This window comes from Ornithorhynchus anatinus, chromosome 12, assembly GCF_004115215.2.
Source record: "Ornithorhynchus anatinus isolate Pmale09 chromosome 12, mOrnAna1.pri.v4, whole genome shotgun sequence".
NCBI lineage: Eukaryota > Metazoa > Chordata > Mammalia > Monotremata > Ornithorhynchidae > Ornithorhynchus > Ornithorhynchus anatinus.
This window is the reverse complement of record NC_041739.1, coordinates 18,012,900-18,032,971: the sequence shown is the minus strand read 5'-3', so window position 1 is coordinate 18,032,971 and position 20,072 is coordinate 18,012,900. Positions and strand designations below refer to the sequence as shown.

At 38.6% G+C, this 20,072-nt stretch overlaps 1 long non-coding RNA gene across 2 annotated transcripts in view; it reads left to right on the top strand.

Moving 5' to 3' along the window:
• LOC103171443 overlaps positions 1 to 19,743 on the top strand; it is a 94,570-nt gene extending 74,827 nt beyond the window's left edge. For both annotated transcript variants that reach the window (XR_005660656.1, XR_005660655.1), the window contains one exon: positions 17,904 to 19,743. This is a non-coding gene — a long non-coding RNA (uncharacterized LOC103171443). The remainder of the gene's footprint in view (positions 1 to 17,903) is intronic.
• The last annotated feature ends 329 nt before the right edge of the window (positions 19,744 to 20,072 follow it).

The window sequence follows — 20,072 nt, the reverse complement described above, 5'->3', positions numbered from 1 at the left end:
AGTCTTTGTTGATGGTTAGGGAGAACATTTGTGCTTGCCAACTAGACATTTTTGGGAAACATAACCAGAAGTGGAAAAATAAATCTCACAAAATGGGGGGGGGATTCTTTATTGATTCTATTCTTGGGGGCAGGGGGTTGTTTTGGTAGGTAAAACAGAGTAAAATCATTGAAATGACAGTGAATTCACTAGTAGTGTTTCTCCCTTTGTGTGGAAGACAACCTATTCCCTCACTTTTCTTCTTGGATTTTGGCTGTCAATCACCTAAGTGACCTTTGGAAGAAAAGCCTTTCAAAAAGCAGCATAGAGACAGTTTTCCGAGGAAGTAGCACATTATCCTCGAGACATATGCCAGATTTCTCACCATACATTCTGGCACGCCCCCCTATTGACTTGGCCACGTCTCTCTCAGTCTGATGCACCAAGGCCAATTGTAAGCACAGCGGGACATGGCAGTCCTACAGAACCAGTGTCCAAGGGAGAGGTACTCTCCTCCTATATGTAAAGCAGTGTAATTAATCCAGATTCAATGTATTTAAACAGTGGGGGAAACACAAACCGACAACAAAACTATCTGACGAGTGACAAGACAGAGCATAATGTCTCCTCTAGGAGCTGTGTATGGCTGTAGAAAGACTCCCTGAAAAAGGGTTCCAAGAGCCAGTTTTTCAAACTGAAGAAATCAATTATTAAATTCTATATCCCTTGCTCTCATTACTGTAATATCCAGTAGCGTCTATCACAATTGCCAGGATCAATCAGTGTTGGCTGGTGAGGAGTAAAGCCGGAAGAAATAGCTAAACTGTCCATTTTGAATTCCAAGAATTTCTCATGTAATTTTCTCAGGCCTTCATCTTACCTTACATACTTCTTCTTCAACATAATTCTTCTTAGGTACTCTGTTTTTTGTCAACTCCATTTCATTGGGCATTTAAGTTGATAGTATATTTGGGAGCAGATAAGCTACTTGGTCAATATTGAATGGAAGGATTCCAAACCAAAACTGTACTAAGAAGAAGAATGATTGTGTATATGCATATCTGTGCTTATCGCAATGAATTTCATCTATGTGCATGGGTGTGGCAAAGAAACCTAAATGTCCCATCAATACTGTCCCACCCCAAAATTATCCTTTGTTATGCTGTTGTATTTGCTCTTTGTTGTGCTTAGTAATGTTTTCAAATCTTCTACTTGTCGCTATTGTTTCTTAAGAAAATTCTTTACTGATTTCCACATCTAAGATGTTGCTTGTTTTACCCCTGCTGCCTCCCAGCAGTTTATTATTTAGCTATTGTGTTAAATATTGAGTCTGCTTCCCTGGGTCTTTAAAACATTTACTTTATACTCCCTGCTGATGGTCGCCTCATTTCACGACATCATATAGCAGCTGCTGGGGCTAGCCTGCTGTCATCCATTTTATTCACTTGTCCCATTCGCTGAAGCTCAGTTGTGAAGAATTTCTTTGATGCTGACTGACTGATTACAGTCTGTGGTTCTGCATGGATATTTGATGGTAGATTTGGTGTCAGCACCCTGTTTTCCTGAATTTAATATTAATATAAAGAGCCGTTTGGGATGAATGCTGTAAGATTGTAAACATCTTTGTGAGCATAAATGATGTCTTTTTCTTCTGTAATCTCTTCATACTGGACTTCGCATTAAAAGTTCTATATAGATACAGTTGATATATGGAACTTTTACCAAAGTTGTGTTCCCATTTCAAGATTGGCTGGGAGCAGGGAATGAGTCTACCGACTCTATTATTATATACTCTCACAGCATCTAGTACAGTGCTCTGCTCAGAGTAAGTGCTCAATAATTGCAATTTGATTGGTCTTCTGAACACCGATTTTCTGGGGACATGTCACTGTCACTGAGGATCCTCACTCCCAGCTTGCCCCTGCCTGCCCTTGACACAACCGCCAACACTTTGAACCTATTTTGTCCATTATTTACATTCTGTTTCAATGTTTCATCAGTCCTGACATCTGTCTCTCCAATCTCATCTCCCCACTTAAACTTTTAGATTGTGCACATGACTACCAGCTCTGTTATACTGTATTGTATAAGTGTTTAGTACAGTGCTCTGAACACAGTAAGTGGTTAAGGAATATGAATGATTGATTGACTCTGCTGCATGATGACAGGACCCATGTTTAATTCCTAGCTTTGTATTTTCTCCCATCTCTGAGTACAGTATTATGCACATGGGAAACAGCATGGTGTAGTGGATAGAGCACAGGCCTGGGAGTCAGGAGATCATGGGTTCTAATCCCGGTTCCACCACTTGTCTGTTGTGGGACCGTGGGCAAGTCACTTGACTTCTCAGTGTCTCAGTTACCTCATCTGTAAAAAATGGGGATTAAGTGTGTGAGCTCAATGTGGTACAGGGACTGTGTCCAATTTGATTAACGTGTACCGACTCCAGAGCTGAGAACAGTGCTTGGTACATAGTAAGTGCTTACCAAGTACAATAATAATAATTAATTAACTAGTTATGCAATCCCCCAAAGTCCCCAAAGTCTCAAGAACCTTAGATGGTTGCCCATCAACCTCCACATCAAAGAGAAGTTCCTTACTATCGATCGGCTTTAAAGCATTCAATTTCCTTGTCCTTCCTACCTCACCTTTCTACTCTCCTACAACAACCCAGCCCGCAAACTTTGCTCCTCCATTGCCAACTTACTCACTGTACCTCAGTCTCATCTAACTCTCTGCTGACCTCTCAGCCATGTCTTGCCTCTGGCCTAGAGCACCCTACCTCTTCATACCCAGTAGACAATTTACGCTATCACGCTTCAAAGCCTTATTAAAGACACATCTCCTATGGAACTCCTTTCTTTTTCCACTCCTTTCTGTATCTCCCTGATTTGCTCTTGCTCCCTTTATTCACCACCCCTCCCCAGTCCCATAGCACTTATGTAAATATTTATTTATTTATTTATTTATTTATGTAAATGGCTGTCTTCTCCTCTAGACTGTAAGCTTGTTGTGGTCATAGAATGTGTCTGTTTTCTTGTTATTCTGTAATCTCCCAAACGCTTAGTACAGTACTTTGCACTCAGAACATACAATTTATTAATAGGTACTGGAATTACTTCTACTGTGTAAGGTCATCAAAGACAGGAGCCATGTCTACTAACTCTATTGTATTTTCCCAGATGCTCAATAAAGTGTTGTGAACAGAGTAAGCAATCAGTAAATATACTGTTGATTGATGGATGGATTGCCTCCTAATAATAATAATAATGATGGTATTTGTTAAGTGCTTACTATGTGCCAAGCACTGTTCTAAGCACTGGGGGAGATACAGGTCTATCAGGTTGTCCCACGTGGGGCTCAGAGCCTTAATCCCCATTTTATAGGTGAGGTAACTGAGGCACAGAGAAGTTAAGCGACTTGCCCAAAGTCACACAGCTGACAAGTGGCAGGGGCTGGGATAAGAACCCATGACCTCTGACTCCCAAGCCCATGCTCTTTGTGTGGCCTAGTGGAAAGAGCATGGGCCTGGGTAATAATAATGATAATAATGATAATAATGATGGCATTTGTTAAGCACTTACTATGTGCCAAGCGCTGGATTTGGAGGACCTGGGCTCTAATCCTGGTTCCATCACTTGTCTGCTGTGTGACCATGGAAAGGTCACTAAACTTCTCTGTGCCTCAGTTAACTCATCTGTAAAACTGGGTTTAAGACTCTGATCCCCATGTGGGAAATAGACTGTGTCCAACTTTGTATCTACCCCAGAATTTAGGATCTTTGAGGCAGTCCATGCTGCTGCAAATGCCTGGTGTGACTATCTCTGCAATGTGCACTGTGAGTGATTCAGTAGACCGGAGTTCTAATCCTAATTCCACCTGCTGTGTTGTTTTATTTCCTTGTTTATCAGTTTCCTCATCTCCACCTGATATGAGACAAGCTATGTTTCAAATCTCATTATCTAATACCTACCATTCATTCAGTCAGTCATATTTATTGAGTGCCTACTGTGTGTAGAGCACTGCACTAAACTCTTGGGAGAGTACAATATAACAGAGTTGTTAGACATATTACCTGCCAACAATGAACTTATGGCCTAGACGGGGAGGCAGAAATTAATATAAATTACAGATATGTACATAAGTGCTGTGGAGCTGATGGAGCTGTGGAGGTGAATAAAAGGAGGAAATGCGAAGGTGATTCAGAAGGTAGTGGGAGAAGAGGAAATGAGTGCTTAGTCAAGGAAGGCCCCTTGGACAGAGTAATTGTCTGTTGGATATGAAGAGGGAGGGCATTCCAAGCCAGAAGCAGGATGTGGGCAAGACATCGGTGGAGAGATACACGAGATCTAGGTACAGGGAGTAGGTGGGAGTTAGAGTGAAGTGTGTGGGCTGGGTTGTAGTAGAAGAGCAGTGAGGCAAGAGAGTGGGGACAATGTGATTGAGATTTTTAAAAACTGTTTAATGTGGCATTAGATTGGCAACCACTGACTATACCAGTGCTTTTCACATAGTAAATGCTTAACTACCATTATTATTACAATAATTATGATCACCAGAGTAAGAAAATAGATCCGCAAACCCTTCTCACTATGATTGTCTGAAATGTCTTTCCTCAAACAAATGTGAAACGACTGGTGCGGAAGCACCTCATGAAACAAAAGGATTATTGAATTCAAGTAATTACCATTGTTGTATTTCTAGGCAGTGTCTCATAATCAGCGTTTACACTAAGGGACATTTTTTAAATGTTATTATTTTCTGAAGTTCTAATTTTCTGAGAAGGCTTCTCTTTTAAATGCTTTAGAGATAAGACTAGGCCATCTACATGATTTCTTTGGCAAAGGCCAATACCAGAAATCAATTTACTATGTCATTACCAAAGCCAAATTATCTGCTGTGAGGAGCAGGGGGCCTCAAAGGGATTTTCAGTGTATTAAAATCAAAGGAAATTATGAAAAATTGAGTTTAAAAAGACAAGGGGAAGAGGGCAAATACTGTAGAAAGGAGCCAGAAATTGAAGAAAAAAAGAAATGTATTTGAACAGATATTAGTGACAAAGAACAAGAGGAATATAATTAAGGAAAAAGGAAATATTGCAACACATGTGCGACTATATATAGTCATATGCATCTATACTATTTATGCATTTATATAATATACATGTATCAATGAAGTTACTATTATACCTGTAATTAAATACTCATAGCCTGGCTAGCCAACTTAACTATAACAGACTATGGTGTTATTTATATTATGGAAGAATTTAAACCACTTTCTAGGGCCATACAAAGGAAGATTCACTGAGAAATCTCATTCTAAAGAAATACTTTCCAGTACATATTCATCGTTTCAGTAAATAATTCAACAAAGTGCCCTTTATATCAGCTGAGGACATTCAAAATGGCATACTCTAATTCAAGGAAAAAATTGTCACAAAAGTTGAGGAAAACCTCCTAGGATAAGATTCATTTATTAAAGATATTTTCTGACTACACAATAAGGCTGTTCCTTGTCGGGAAAGGGTGGGTAGAGTCGGTAGGATGATTACATTATTAATGTTGATTTTCCTAAAATAGAAATTGCCACAACTAAAAATATCAGTCCACGAATCATCCAGACCTCAGATGTTTTTATTTAGTTTATAAAATTTGCAACCTTGTGTTCCTCCCTTGTGTTCATCTATCCTCAATGTTTCTTCTGTTTCTGCATTCCCTTAGTCATTCTTCCTTCCTTCCCTAACTCTCCCCATATTTCAATGGGGCAAGTTACTTCGACAGAAGCTCACATTCAAATTAAAGTAGAAACCATTTCTTGGTATATTTAGTTTATTAAACCCAGCCTAATAGTATTTTCCCTCCCCAGTCTCAAATTATTGTATTCAACCCCCTGAGCATTTTATTTTTTCTGGTATTTATATGGAAGAAATAGGATTTTCAGCTGGAGAACTGGAGCACAACCATCACAGTCTTTAACTGCCGCCTGCTTTAAAAGTTGATGTGACTGATGATGAGAGCTTCTCATGAGCCCACAAGCTCCCCACCCTCCCCCCCAAAAAACCTTAAAGACACAGTGAAATGTACATTCAAACAATGGGACATAGCAGTGGATTGTTAAGACCACTGCAGAAGGCAGACCGACCTGCAATGCAGCAGTAAGGAAAGGGGTTATCCTCATTTATTTATAAATTCAGTAATGTTTATGAAGCACTTGCTGTGTGCACTAAAATACTTCCATTGACAGCCACGGCTGTCAAACAGAGATAACCAATAGCATGAATAAACTATAAAAAGAGAAATCTAAATCTATGCAATGCCAATGCATATTTAGCTTCTACAGTTTCTTTTTAATCATTTTCTCTCTGTTCGACATTGCCAGTTGAAGGGTTTTTTTAACTTGAGATGCAGAAAATACCCTGTATGTCATTTAACAAATAATTACTATATTTAAAAAGCAAGTAAGGAAACACCACCCCCCAAGCAAGTGGCTTTCTGGGGTAAATAGAAACCACTACACAGAAGTCTCTTTGTTCAAATTACAATAGGTGTGCCCAGGTAGTGATAACTTAGACTGGTTTTATATTATGTAAAGATTTCTCAAAGCCCCTACAAATGACATTGACATTTGGGAACGTGCCATTGGGAGGTGCATCAGGAATTTAATGAACTAGGCTAAAACTAATTTTTAATAAAAATCACTAATAAGCATAATGGACACCTAATTGAGAAATTAACTGGAAGTCCAATCTTATTCCTTCTGACTAATTCTTTGTGTCCCCTCAGGCAAATCACTTAATCTCTCTTTTCTTCTCTATGTACCTCTGGCTTTAAAGTGGTAACGATGATAAGGTGCTATTTTTAAAAGACTATCAAAAGTATGTTTTTTTTTTTAAATATGTGTGCAGGTACTAATGTAGCCCTAAGCACTTTGAGACATGCAAAAGAAAAGGAAAAGCACTGCAATTCTGACTGTTCCATTGAATTGATTTAGGCAGAACACTAAAGGAAAGATAGAGCAGAGAGGACATGTACTTTATGTGGATTGAGGGCATTGCTTCTAGGCAATGGACTGCAAATCTAACTTCTCTAAATCAGTTTCTATAATTTCAGAACACAGATTACATATTCAATAGTATTTATTGAGTGCTTACTATGTGCAGAGCATGGTACTAAGCACTTGGAATGTACAATTCGGCAACAGAGACAATCCCTGCCCATTGATGGGATATTATAACTAGAAAGCCAAAATAGAAGAAGAAATCCTGGAGATTCAGAGTTAAATTATCAAAAGACTCTGTTTTGTGCATTCTCAATTTAATTGTTCTTAATAGATTTCAAAGATCATTAGAGAGCTGTATGAAAAGTCAAGTACAATAGAATAACATTTAACATTTTTAAGTATGACTGTTCTATGCTCAGAAAAAACCAATAGCAACTCTCTTCCTGATGAAAGTTATTTGTGGTATTAAAAATTTGGGATATGAAATCCTCCAACTGTGCATTAGGTAACCATAAGTCAACTAAATGCTCTTTAAAGATTATCTTCGTATGTTCAAAGTAGAGGGAAATGTAAAATGTTCTTTTCCATGGTGTCAGCGAGAAAAGTGGCTCAGGGGATCAATATATGGGGAATGAATGCTAAGGACTGACAAAACACAAAGAAAGGAAATTTTTATATGGAAAAATCAGTAAGGATATAGAAAAGAGGGATAAATAACTCTTCCAAAGATAATAACTTGAATATAAGACAATCATATAATTTTTACTGCATGAAGAGGTTTTTGAAGATTTTAGTAATATTAATGAAGAAAAAATATCTTCCATATTGTTTAGTTCTAATTCTATGTTAGAGGTATGTTAATCACTTTCAGATGAAAAATTATTCTAACCCTTATACAGAGCTCTGCACAAAATAAATGCTCAATAAAAACCATTCATCAATTGTTTGATAAAATGCTTTCTGTACTTCAAAATGATAAAGCAGTTTGAAAATAATCGAATAAATTAACCCCTTTTTTCAACTGATTTATATGCCAGTTGGAAAAAAAGTTTTCTTCAAAGTAAAAGAGAGTCAAACCAAGAGTTTTTACTTGCAAAGTGGAATTGATGAGCCCCCAACATCACCCTTTAGAAAATTCATATGTTTGTATAATTTTTATTCAATATTTTTTCAATGTAAATGTGTTTTTACAATTGGAAGCTGCAGCAGTGGTATTTTATCTCAGGAAAGGTGTTTAAATCTTGAAAAAACATTACCCCTAAGCATGAAATAATAATTGAAATCTCTTTCAGAGCAATTGGTTTTCATAGGTGTTAATTTTTCTTTTCGGGATTACATGAATGGTAAATCTACCTTTACTCAATACTTTTAGATCCTGTGAAATGTGTCTTTGCAGTTTTCCAGATAGGTATATTTCAGCTCCAACTCTCATCATGTCTTTTATCCTGACCATGCGAAGTGCTATATGCTTTGGGAACTTGCAAGTTTGCAGTAATAAGCAGAGAAGGAAATCAAGAGTAAGGGTAGTTCCTGTCATCAACCATTCACTGCTTTCATGCTCTGGATTCACCAGTAGGTTCATGCATCTGTCTATCATGAAGACAACCCTGACTTGTAAAGCACTATCTCTTCCCATTATATAATGGATCTATAATTATTGCATTAGGATACTTTGTTTTAAAAGTCAATAGTGGCAACTTATGATAAGCAGATGCTAACTATCAAATCAAATATAATAAGGACATGCCAAGTTTTCAATATCACTAGTCAAAAGGGAAGCCACTGTTGATAGTCATATATTCCTCTTGGAAAACCCGGACAAAGCCTGGGAAAAGAATAAGTAGTTTTCAAATGGATGTTACAAGTTTTTTGAAAACAAAAATTGCTCTTAGCTTTACCATTTTCTTAACTTTGCTCCACATTATTATTTCAAATTTGATACATTTTCAAAAATTGAATGCTAATATTGTTGCCTTATTATAATAATAATAATGATGGCACTTGTTAAGCGCTTACTATGTGCAAAGCACTGTTCTAAGCACTGAGGAGGATACAGGGTGATCAGGTTGTCCCATGTGGGGCTCACAGTCTTATTCCCCATTTTACAGATGAGGGAACTGAGGCACAGAGAAGTGAAGTGACTTACCCAAAGTCACATAGCTGACAAGTGGCAGAGCAGGGATTTGAACCCATGACCTCTGACTCCAAGCCTGTGCTCTCTCCACTGAGCCACACTGTTTCTCGAGTGCGAAGTGATGCTTTCACTTTTCATTCAATTCAATCATATTGATCACTAACTGTGCAAATCACTGTACTAAGCACTTGGGAGAGTACAATTCACTATTGATGCTACTCATATTTTTATTTATCCCCAATATATATTTTTTATGGGTCTGAACTTTTATATTTCCTTAGGTTTTGTAAAGGAAAAGGCACTGATTCGATCAATCAGTCAGTCATATTTATTGAGAGCTTAATTGTGAAGAGCACTTAGCATTTGGGAAACTACAGTACAACAGACTGGTGATGTACCCTGCCCACAACAAGCTTACAGTCTATGGTTAAAAATGATTCATATGATCATTGGGAAAGAAATTTACCCTTAAATATGAATAACACAAATAAACAAGCCATCTCTTTCCCATTCTGTTGTATAATTTGCTTAAATTTATTTTTACGGATTTGGGAAAACTCCCCATCCTTCGATTGTGGTACAGGAAGGACTATTAAATGGCTACAAAGGATATGAAAAGGCAAGTCATTTTCTGAAATGATCCTGTAGTCATTGCAGGGTTCTGATAAAATTCTACTTTCTATTGCTCATGAATTGTTTCCTAGCTGATGAGATTTTTGCTGCCATTATATCTTCCATATAAGAAAGGAAAGTGACCTTGCTGATGATCACTGTGAAACCTAATAGGTTGCAGTACAGGCATACAAAAATGCCAGGGGCGTTTTTCAATCTACAAGCAATTATGAGTATGTTAGATGCTCCCTGAATATTTATACTGGATGTTACTCTGCCTGCAAGCATTAACGAAGAATTGAGTCTCCTTCTTTCACATAAGGGAGAGTCAGTGAGCAATAGTAGCTGGTACACAATAGATTAAAAGTTCCTCCAGAGTAGGTGCTACTTGTCTTTTATTTTTAGTGTATGCTCTGAAGTGTGTAGTACAGTGCTCTGCAAAACAGTGGGCAGAGATTGGGAGTCAGGAGACACAGGTTCAGCGCTTAGAACAGTGCCTGGCACATAGTAAGTGCTTAAGAAATACCAGCATTATGATTAGTCCTGGCTCTACCACTCTCCTGCTTTATGCCTTTAGGCAAATAACTTCCCTCAGCCTCAGGTTCCTCATTTGTAAAATGGGTATAACAATATTAGATCTTCCTCCTCCTTAGACTATCAGTGAGCCCAAGGTGGTTTAGTATTGGGACACACTAGCATTTAGCAAGCTCCTAATAATCATTATTATTATTGAGAAGAAATAATACTCCCTACTATTCCCACTGTTCCAGATGAAATGCTCTGCCTGAGCCAGGGAACTGTGAAGGATGTGTGGTTTATGGTGAGTCTGGGCTGGGAGGGACAGTGTGTTTCTTATAGGAATTTAGTCCAGTTCCTGATGCACATTTCCTTCCCAGCTCCTAAAGTACTTCTTGGAGACTATGCGTACAAGACTCTTTTCTAAACTACCAAAAGCTCAGGAGATTCTCCAACAGAATTGAATATAAAGCCATTTGTTACATAGGTTAAGGGGAAGAGGGGAAGGGATTTATAAGGGAGGGCAAGGAGAAAAACCAACACTTCATATTACTATTATTTTTCTCCCTAGTTCAAAATGCTACGAAGACCACTAATGCCGTCATCCTTATTTCATTCTTGTAAGTTTGTAGGTAAAGAACCAAAGGAAGCTTACGTATTTGAACAATGACATTGCCCTCGTGCCTTACAAAAAGTACTTCAATTCCTGTGTATTTATTATGAAGGAAAAATGGAGGAAGTAGATATTTACATGGGGAGCAGGGGAGGGCTGTGGTTATGACTTCAGATTTGAATATTTTGAATTTTGTAAATTATCTACTATGCTTTCTAGTTCAGTGATAAATTGCTGAGTGGAAATCTAGGCCATGGAGTTTAACTTTTGATGCCAATTTCTGGGTAACCTAGAAAAAGGCAACTTCGTTCCTGAAGCAGAAAAGTGCTTCAGGTTTCTTGCCTGAAAAATGAAAGTGGTTGATAGAGAATTTATCCAAGAATGTAGAGATATGAGCTGAACTTTTATACTGAGAGAACAATGATTTTATTATGAAAACTTTTCTTATGCATTTCCCATTTTTCTCTATTCTATTGCAAAATTTAAATTAGATGGTTTCATTTAAAAACAAAAGAAAATGCAATTTTAAAAGTATTCCAAATTTATCATTATATAACACAATCTTTTCTACATTGGTATTCCATATGCATATTGCCATATGGAGAAATGCACTTAAAACCAATGTTCCGTATTTACAAAATGATTTTCACTTCTGGCCAGAGACCAAACGTGGCATATTCTGCTTCCACTGTAATGATTTTCAGTTACCAGTGAGTGAAAACAGGAGGTCTTAATGAAAGCTATTTTGTTACTTTAACTATAGACTTTCTACCTACCCTCTATGCAAAATAAATGTGTGTAAAGGGAAGAAAGTGAGACTCTTTCATGTGCTGGCTGTTGAGGTCATTCTACCCCTTAAATCAAATTTCACTGATTTGAAAAGTTTTGAGTTTGGCTAGGCCTTACTTTACTTGCAAGATATACTGCAGATGCATTTTGGCTGCTCTTTATGTGACCGATTCAAACGTGAAATTGCTGTTGAATATCATGAACCCTGATGAGGTGCTATCATAATTTTAAGATGGAAACAAAATAATGGCGGGCAGCTCACTTTGCTGACTCAAGTTGCTGTTCATAGCTACATGTAATGAATACAAGTAGATGAATATAAGTGGAATTTTAAAGTGAAATTTCATCTTATTGCTGGCACCACTAATAATAACCGATCCTTATCTGTCGAAGAAAAACCATTCCTCCTTAACTGGCCTGCCTCTGTCCAACTTGAACATACTGTTTGAAAATCATGAAAGGCCCTTTGTATCACAACCAAGGATAAATAGGACATTTACAGTCTCTATGATGTATCTGCTAACTTTTCTGCTAATGTGACTAGAAATTTAAAAAGGGAATGCTACATTTAAATTCCTGCCAATAGTCTGTATTGTTTTCTAGTTATTCCTTGATTAACCATCTCAATAAAACCCAAATTTAGAATACTCAGAATTTTTGCTCTACCTCAAGAAGACTTTTTCAACAATTTGTCTAATAAACACCATCATTCAAGGAGAAGGTGGATGTGATAGGCCGAAATCCAGACATCAGACTGACCTCCTCTTGTCGTAAATGCATCCTCATCTGCTTTAATGCTGTCCTCTCCTCTACATGAAAACAATACTTTTCCATCCATATTGACTCCCATACCCATTGCCTATGTCAGCTGTTCCAGATGTTTAACTCTTTCCTAAAACCTCCTGCCCTGTCCCCTTTCCCCTAATGACCTTCTCCTCATTTACAGCATTCCCTCCTGCTTTCAAGACATCTCTATCTGGATATAATAATAATGATGGTCTTTGTTAAGTGTTTACCATGTGCCACTCACTGTACTAAGCACTGAAGTGGATACAAGCAAATCAGGTTAGTCACAGGCCCTATCCCATATGGGGTTCGCAGTTTCAATCCCTATTTTACAGATGAGGTCACTGAGGCCCAGAGAAGTGAAGTGTCTTACCCAAGGACGCACAGCAGGCAAGTGGCAGATCCGGGATTAGAACCCAGGACTTTGTGAGTCTGCCTCCCCCATCCCAGAATGTGAGTCTGTTGTGGGCAGCGATTGTCTCTGTTGCAGAATTGTACTTTCCAAGCACTTAGTGCTGACATGGAACTCCCTCCCCATCCATATACAATAGATCACGGCTCTTCCCATCTTCAAAGCCTAATTAAAATCTCTTCTCCTCCAAGGGTCCTTCCCTGACTAAGCCTTCATTTCTCCTACCCCGTCTCTTCTGCGTCACCCTTGCACTTGGATTTAAACTCTTTATTCACCCCACCCTCAACCCCACAGAACTTATATGTATATCTGTAATTTATTTTAATGTTAATTCATTTTAATATCTGTCTTTCTCTCTAAACTGCAAGTTCCTCGTAGGCAAGGAATGTTGTATTATACTCTCCCAAGCACTTGGGAAGTGTTCTGCATACAGTAAATACTCTTTAAATATAACTTTATTTAAACACTTCTTATTGGGAAAGTTATGTAATATAGCAAATGCTTTAGAAGAAAAGCTGCCTGCCCTCAAGGAACTTTCATTCTGAAAACCATAAAGTAAACTCTCAGTTTGGATGAGGGCTTATTTCTGGTTTTTTTATTTATGTTTCTAAATTGGGTGAGGAGATAGACTGCCAAAAATAGACGAGAATCACTTGTGGAGAGAGATGTTTTTGCAAACTATCACTTGTATTTATTGAGCACTTACTGTGTGCAGAGCACTGTATGAAGCACTTTGGAGAATGGAATGTAACAATATCACAGACATATTCCCTGGCCACAAGCAGTTTACAAATGTGAGGAGATTATAAAAGAAAGAGGGAAAAGTCATGAAGTTCGAAAACAAGTAGTTGATATTGGCTGACTTGTTTATGAAGTTTACTTATGCTAGGACATAAAAAGGAGAGGAAATGGGGAAAAAAGACACACTGGTAAATAATAATATTAATAATTGTGGTATTTGTTAAGCATTTACTATGCACCAAGCACTGTCTAAGCACTGGGATACATACAAAATAATCAGGTCAAATACAAAGCTCACAGTCTAAGAAGGAGGGAAAACAGGTGAGGAAACCGAGGCACAGACATGTTAAATGACTTTTCCAAGGTCACACAGCAGGTAAGTGGTAGATCTGGGAAGATCTGGCATTATAACCAAGGTCTCCTGATTCCCAGTCCCATACCACACTACTTCTCTCCCCCAGGGCTATATATGTTTCCTGTTGAATCGAGTTACTGTAATATGGTATTGTTTGCAAGATTTCAAGATGTTCTAAATATATGAAAATCACACTCCACCCCAGTTTATGACACCTTTCCTCTGCACTATCCCAAATTGCTCATCTCCTATGCAACTGTGGAAAAATTTGGCTTAGAATAAGAAAAGTAATTTGTTAAACATTTTATTTATTCATGAATGCCCTTACCTTTCTATGGCACTTTCTTCTACTGTCCCATAAAATAAAACTATGGGCAGGCAGAGAGTAGCACAATCAATATCCTCTCTCAGGTTGTACAACTGTCTTGTCAGTGGATTCTGTAGGTTGTAAGTGGCTCTGATAAAACTGAAAAACCAGATGTGATATCCGTGAGCAAGTTAATATATTAATCTCTTTTCAAAGCACATAGGTACTAGAACATGTAATGGGAAAAGCTCTGCATTTCTCTAGGTTCACTGATGCTCATCTGATCCTGGAAAATATGGTCAACTGAAGATTAGGCTAATTATGATTGATTCTAGGGATTTGTTGGAGTAAATTAATTGATAAGATCATTCCCAGGAAGGAGAACTAAACCATATTATGGTTGAGTCAATCAAAGGCAACTAATGTAGGCTGAAAAAGCTCAATTACCTTAGATGGAATCTTTCACGTAATGGCACAAATTAAATATATAGGCATAAATATGTGTGTGTGTATACATATATATATGTATATGGAAATCAAGTTCCGAATAATAAATTCCCTGGAGGTAATATTTTTTCTTCAGCTGGAAAAAGTAGACAAGGTCAAGGGGAATTACTATTTCTTTGTCTGAATGATAGCATTTTTATTTATATTCTTGAACAGATGAATGTTAAAGCAGATCTTTTACTTTTTCCTAGTTATCCTCTCTTTTCTCTTACAGTAACTCCTTTAGTCCTATTTATAACAGACATTATTATTGATGTAGCTGGGGTAACCTCCCAAAGGTGGAAAGGGTTTTTTTTTTTGTTTTTTATAATGACTCTGATAAGCACCACCCTCAGTGATCAGACACTTGCTAGAATCTTATCTCAGTCTTGTGGGTGTGTGAACCTAGCTGGAATGCTTGGGAGAACAGACTGAGTCACAGATTTCTAGTACTCCTTCCCAGCAGGGCCAGAAATATACAGGGACACAGTTTCTCATGTATTTTTGGCCAAATTCTCAACACCCTTCTCACTCCCACAGTCCCCCTCCTGGGACCAAGTTCCTTTAAAGGAAGTTCAGTGGCTGTGGGGAGAATATGTCCGGATACCTTGTAGACTCTCAGCGGAATTTTGCTTGGGTTTTCCAGGGCTGTGGCCAATCTCCCACACCTCATTTTGGTATTATGTTCCTTGTCGATAGGACCTTGTTGATAGGGCCGGCACTGGGAAAAAGTGGGAGAGCTCTCTGGTAGAGTAACCCGTGCCCTCCAAGGTTGACTCCATATGAATGTGATGGATTTGTAGTTTGAGAATCCATTGGCCAGCCTTCATAATCATGTTGTCATCACAGACTGTAGATTTTTATTCAATTGTATCCAATCCCTCACCATCACCTACCATCCCAGTAATCTAGTCTATGTCACTCAACTAAGAAAGTTCACTGAGAACATGGATATCTGTGATACGCTTACTTTTTTATGGAATTTTTAAAGTGCTTACTATGTGCCAAGGCACTGTTAGACGTGCAAGGGGTAGATTCAAGATAACCAGGTCAGACACGGTCTGTGTCCCAGTTGTAATCCCCATTTTACAGATGAGGTAACTGAGGCACAGAGGTGTTAGTGACTTGTCCAAGGTCACATGGCAGACAAATGGTGGAGCAGGGCCTAGAACCCAGGTCCACCCCAGGCCTGTGTTCTCTCCACTAGGCCATTTGTGCCAAGCAGTATACTAAGCTCTGGGGTAGGTACATGGTCATCTGAAATTAGGAAACGCCTTATAAGTCAGGCAGCAAGTCTAAATGAAATCAACATGTTCCGCCTCTCCTTTCTTCTACTGCCTTTTTTATTGGGTTTAATGACACTCTATGTGGAGGACTTTGAGAGAATCTGCTCCAGGCAGATGTTTGCATTTTTTCAGCCTGATTTGGGGAGCCACAGAAGGAGAATTGAATGAGGTAATGTGAGCCTCTTGAATTGCCTAGTTTAGAGTCATTTCCTTTGTGTGCTCAACAAATACTTGTTGCCTGACTGCAAGACATCACATGACCCAATTATGCTGTAGCAGGTACTAATAAATTATACTTATTTAGTGCTTACTGTGTTCAGAGCACTGTTCTTTGTCCTTAGGAGAGTTCAACAGAAGAATTAGACATGATTTCTGATACAAAGATCTTTCACGCCACCTAATATGAGCCACAATCATACAAGTGGAACTTCTAATAAATGGAGGGACTGCTTACCTTCTCAAATTGAGTCGTATACCAAAATAAATGGCATTTTTAATGCCTTAATGCCTAGTACTATTCTCAACTCATCTTTCTCATTCAACCTCCATTCAGTCGATTAAGAAGTCTTGTCGATTCTACCTTTTCTACATCTCTAGAATCTGTCCTTTCCTCTCCATCCAAATTACTACCAGACTGATTCAAGTGTTCATCATTTCCTGCCTTAATCGCAGCTTCAGCATCCTTGTTAACCTCCCTGCAGCCTTCCCTTCCGCTCTTCTCCAAAAGGGCTTCCTGGACTAAGCTCTTTAGTTCCCCTATCCCCTCATCAACTATGAACTTGACTTTGAAACTTTGAGACACCAGCCCCAAAATACTTACGTAAATATTCTTATACTATACTGTTTCCCCTATCCCTAATCTATTTGTCTCTCTCTCCCTACAGAAAGAAGCAGCACGGTGTAGTGGATAGGGCATGGGCTTGGGCGTCAGCATATCCTGGGTTCCGATCCCGGCTCCGCCACTTGCCTATTGTGTGACCTTGGGCAAGCCACTTAACTTCTCTGTGCCTCAGTTACCTCATATGTAAACTGGGGAACGAGACTGTTAGACCCACCTGGGGCAGCAGAAACTGTGTCCAAAACCCGATTTGCTTGTCTCCACCCCAGCACTGTGTGCCTGGCACACAGTGAGCATTTAACAAATACCATTATTCTTATTGTTGTTATAAACTTTTCATGGGCAGGAATCCCATCTACCAAATCTGTTGCATTGTATTTTCCCCAGTGCTTAGCGTAGTGCACTTAAAATACCACTGCTGGAAAACCCAGTGGTTTCAACCAATAACGCGACAGACATGATCGAGAATGATTTGTACCTTAACTATTATATTCTCGATCCATTTTGAAGCTATCACAGTAAAAAAAAATCACAGATTTAGAGAGTACCAGGTCCACATCTTTCATCTTTACTTTGTTACTCAATTGCCCACAATTTGCTCTCTCCCATACATATCTGATGCCATTGCTATTGCCAAAGATGTGTTTGAGCTAAAGAGAAATGATTCTTCTTAGATTTGCCCCAGGTCATTGAGCTTTCAGGTTTTTTACTGTTACTACAAAGCCAAACCAGATAAATTTTGCTTGGGTCACAGTGATCCTATTTTGGCCTTACTCTGTGGATTTTTGGTGTTAATTGAATGCAAGATCGGTGACCACACAAGTTTTTCCTGTAAAGGTGGACCACTGAGCTTCAGAAGGGTAAATCATCATTTCAGGCAGACTTTCAAAATCCAAGCTGTTTGATTGCCTCCACCTTCCGAAATGTCCCCAGTTTCCCTCCTTTTCCCCCGTTCATGGCTTTTGTCATTTCCTCCCTCTTCTTTCTGTAAGTCACATGACAGTTGTTAGCTCTGCAACTCAATTTAAACTGTTTGTGTTTCCTTTCCAGTATGCTCCGATCAGCAGCATGAACCGCAAATAGAGCCCAGCAACTGGAGAGCAACAGATGCCTGAATACCACGTTTTCCATCTCACTTAGATATCCTTGACTCATACATCCTGTCTGAGCTAATGTTAGTTTTCTGATTGCAGTGTGTCTGGAGTCTCAACAAGGACCTAAGCAATCCCAAAAGTTTCAAGTAGTACTTGTGCTGATCTTGACCTTTCAGTCCTTGTTCAATAGAACAATTTCCTTCTGAGATTCAAACTCTAATTTCACAGACGGACACCCATTCTATGAATTAAAGGTCTACCTTCCCTTAACTAAACTACTGAGACCAGAGGAGCTTGTTTACATTTTAGGAAAGTGACTCAACCTACCATAGTGTGAAATTAGAATGTCTCCTAAAATTTCTTGTTCCATCTTCCAGCATTCCTAATGTTCCCACTCTCTCTCTCAGTTGAAGGCCAATCTACCTATCCTATTCTGTATAATCAATCAATCCATGGTATTTATTGAATGCTTACTGTGTGCAGAGCACTGTACTAAGCATTTGGGAGAGTACAACAGAGTTGGTAAAAAAACGCTCCCTACCAAAGCAGAACTTGGTGATACTGAGAACAAAATAGCATGTGGATTCAATCCTAAGGATGAGGGGCAGATAGAGGAAGTGCGATGAAATATATTAACCTTATTCTCTCTAGGATTAGCCTCTTATTGATAGCAAAAGATAATTTAGGAATGCAGATTAGGGATATATAATTATTTATATGCCCTCTAAATGCCCTTCTCATCTCATCCTCTATGTTCCCTTCAAAAGAGTTATATTACTAAACAAGAAAGAATGACTACAGAACTTAGTAAATGACTCCTAAGCAGCCTGAAAGAATAAATAAGGCTCCCTTTTCACCTAGTTTATTTAACTGTACTTCTGTTCTAAGATGCTACTGATGGTGATATCATATCCAGGTGTGAGTGAGGCTGTAATAACTTGAGTGAGAGACATTTCCCCACACTTTTTGCTTTGTTGATGATTAGTTATGTTCATTGTCTGCTCTGTTTTTTATTTTACCTCTTGCAACCATTATCAGCTGAAAGCCTCAGCAGTAAAAATGCCCTCCCACTCCTGATTTCTGCATAGGCTGGTATGTCTATTGCAGTTGCTTCCCAGCCATCAAGAGTTAGGCTCCATCATCTGAGATGGTGTCTCATTGAATTGTACAAGTTTCTTCTGCCCTCGTTGCTGAACATACATTCCCCATCCACACACACACACACATACACACTTCACCTCAAGGCGTCACAGCTCTTGGCGATTTTGCTGTCATCTCCTCATCTGATCCACCAAGCTGAGCTGTCTGCAACTGGAATTGCTTTGATTATCTTCCAGATTCCCAGTTGTTGTAATTCTTCAGAAGCAGATGGTAACGTGCACTGGGAAGGAAAGAACCAATTCAATATCTGATTCAATTTTATATATATTTAAGGTAATTCTTTTTCTCCTTAGGAGTCAATAACTTCAATCCATAGAGATTCAAGGGAAATCTGATAGAAAATGCATTTTAGTAGACTCAAGAAAACATTTTAGAGAAATGATGGAAAGTAATTTATAGTCATTGTTTGAAATTGTACTTCCATAATTGTACTTTCCAAGTGCTTAGTACATTGCTCTGCACATAGTGAGCACTTGATAATACTACTGAATGAATGAATCATCTAATGAACACATATGAAAATGATTTAAAGTGTTTGCACAAATTCTGGTTCAACCCTTTCAGGCATACAATAAATGTTATCCCCCTCCTGCAGCACAGCATAGTGGATAGAGCACAGGCCTGGAGTCAGAAAGTTACAGGTTCTAATCCTGCCCCTGCCACTTGTCTTCTGTGTGACCTTGGGCAAGTCACTTCATTTCTCTGGGCCTCAATTACTTAATCTGTAAAACAGGGATTGAAACTGTGAGCCCCCACATGGGATAGGGACTCCATTCAACTCAATTTGCTTTTACCCACCCCAGTGCTTAGTACATGCCTGGCACTTAACAAATACTATTATTAATTAATGAGCCTTGCCAGCTAGGCCCAATCCACAAAATAATTAACAATACTATGTACACCCAGGCTAAAATAAGACAGAAAAAAATAATTGGCTATTTTAATATCATCATCATCAATGATA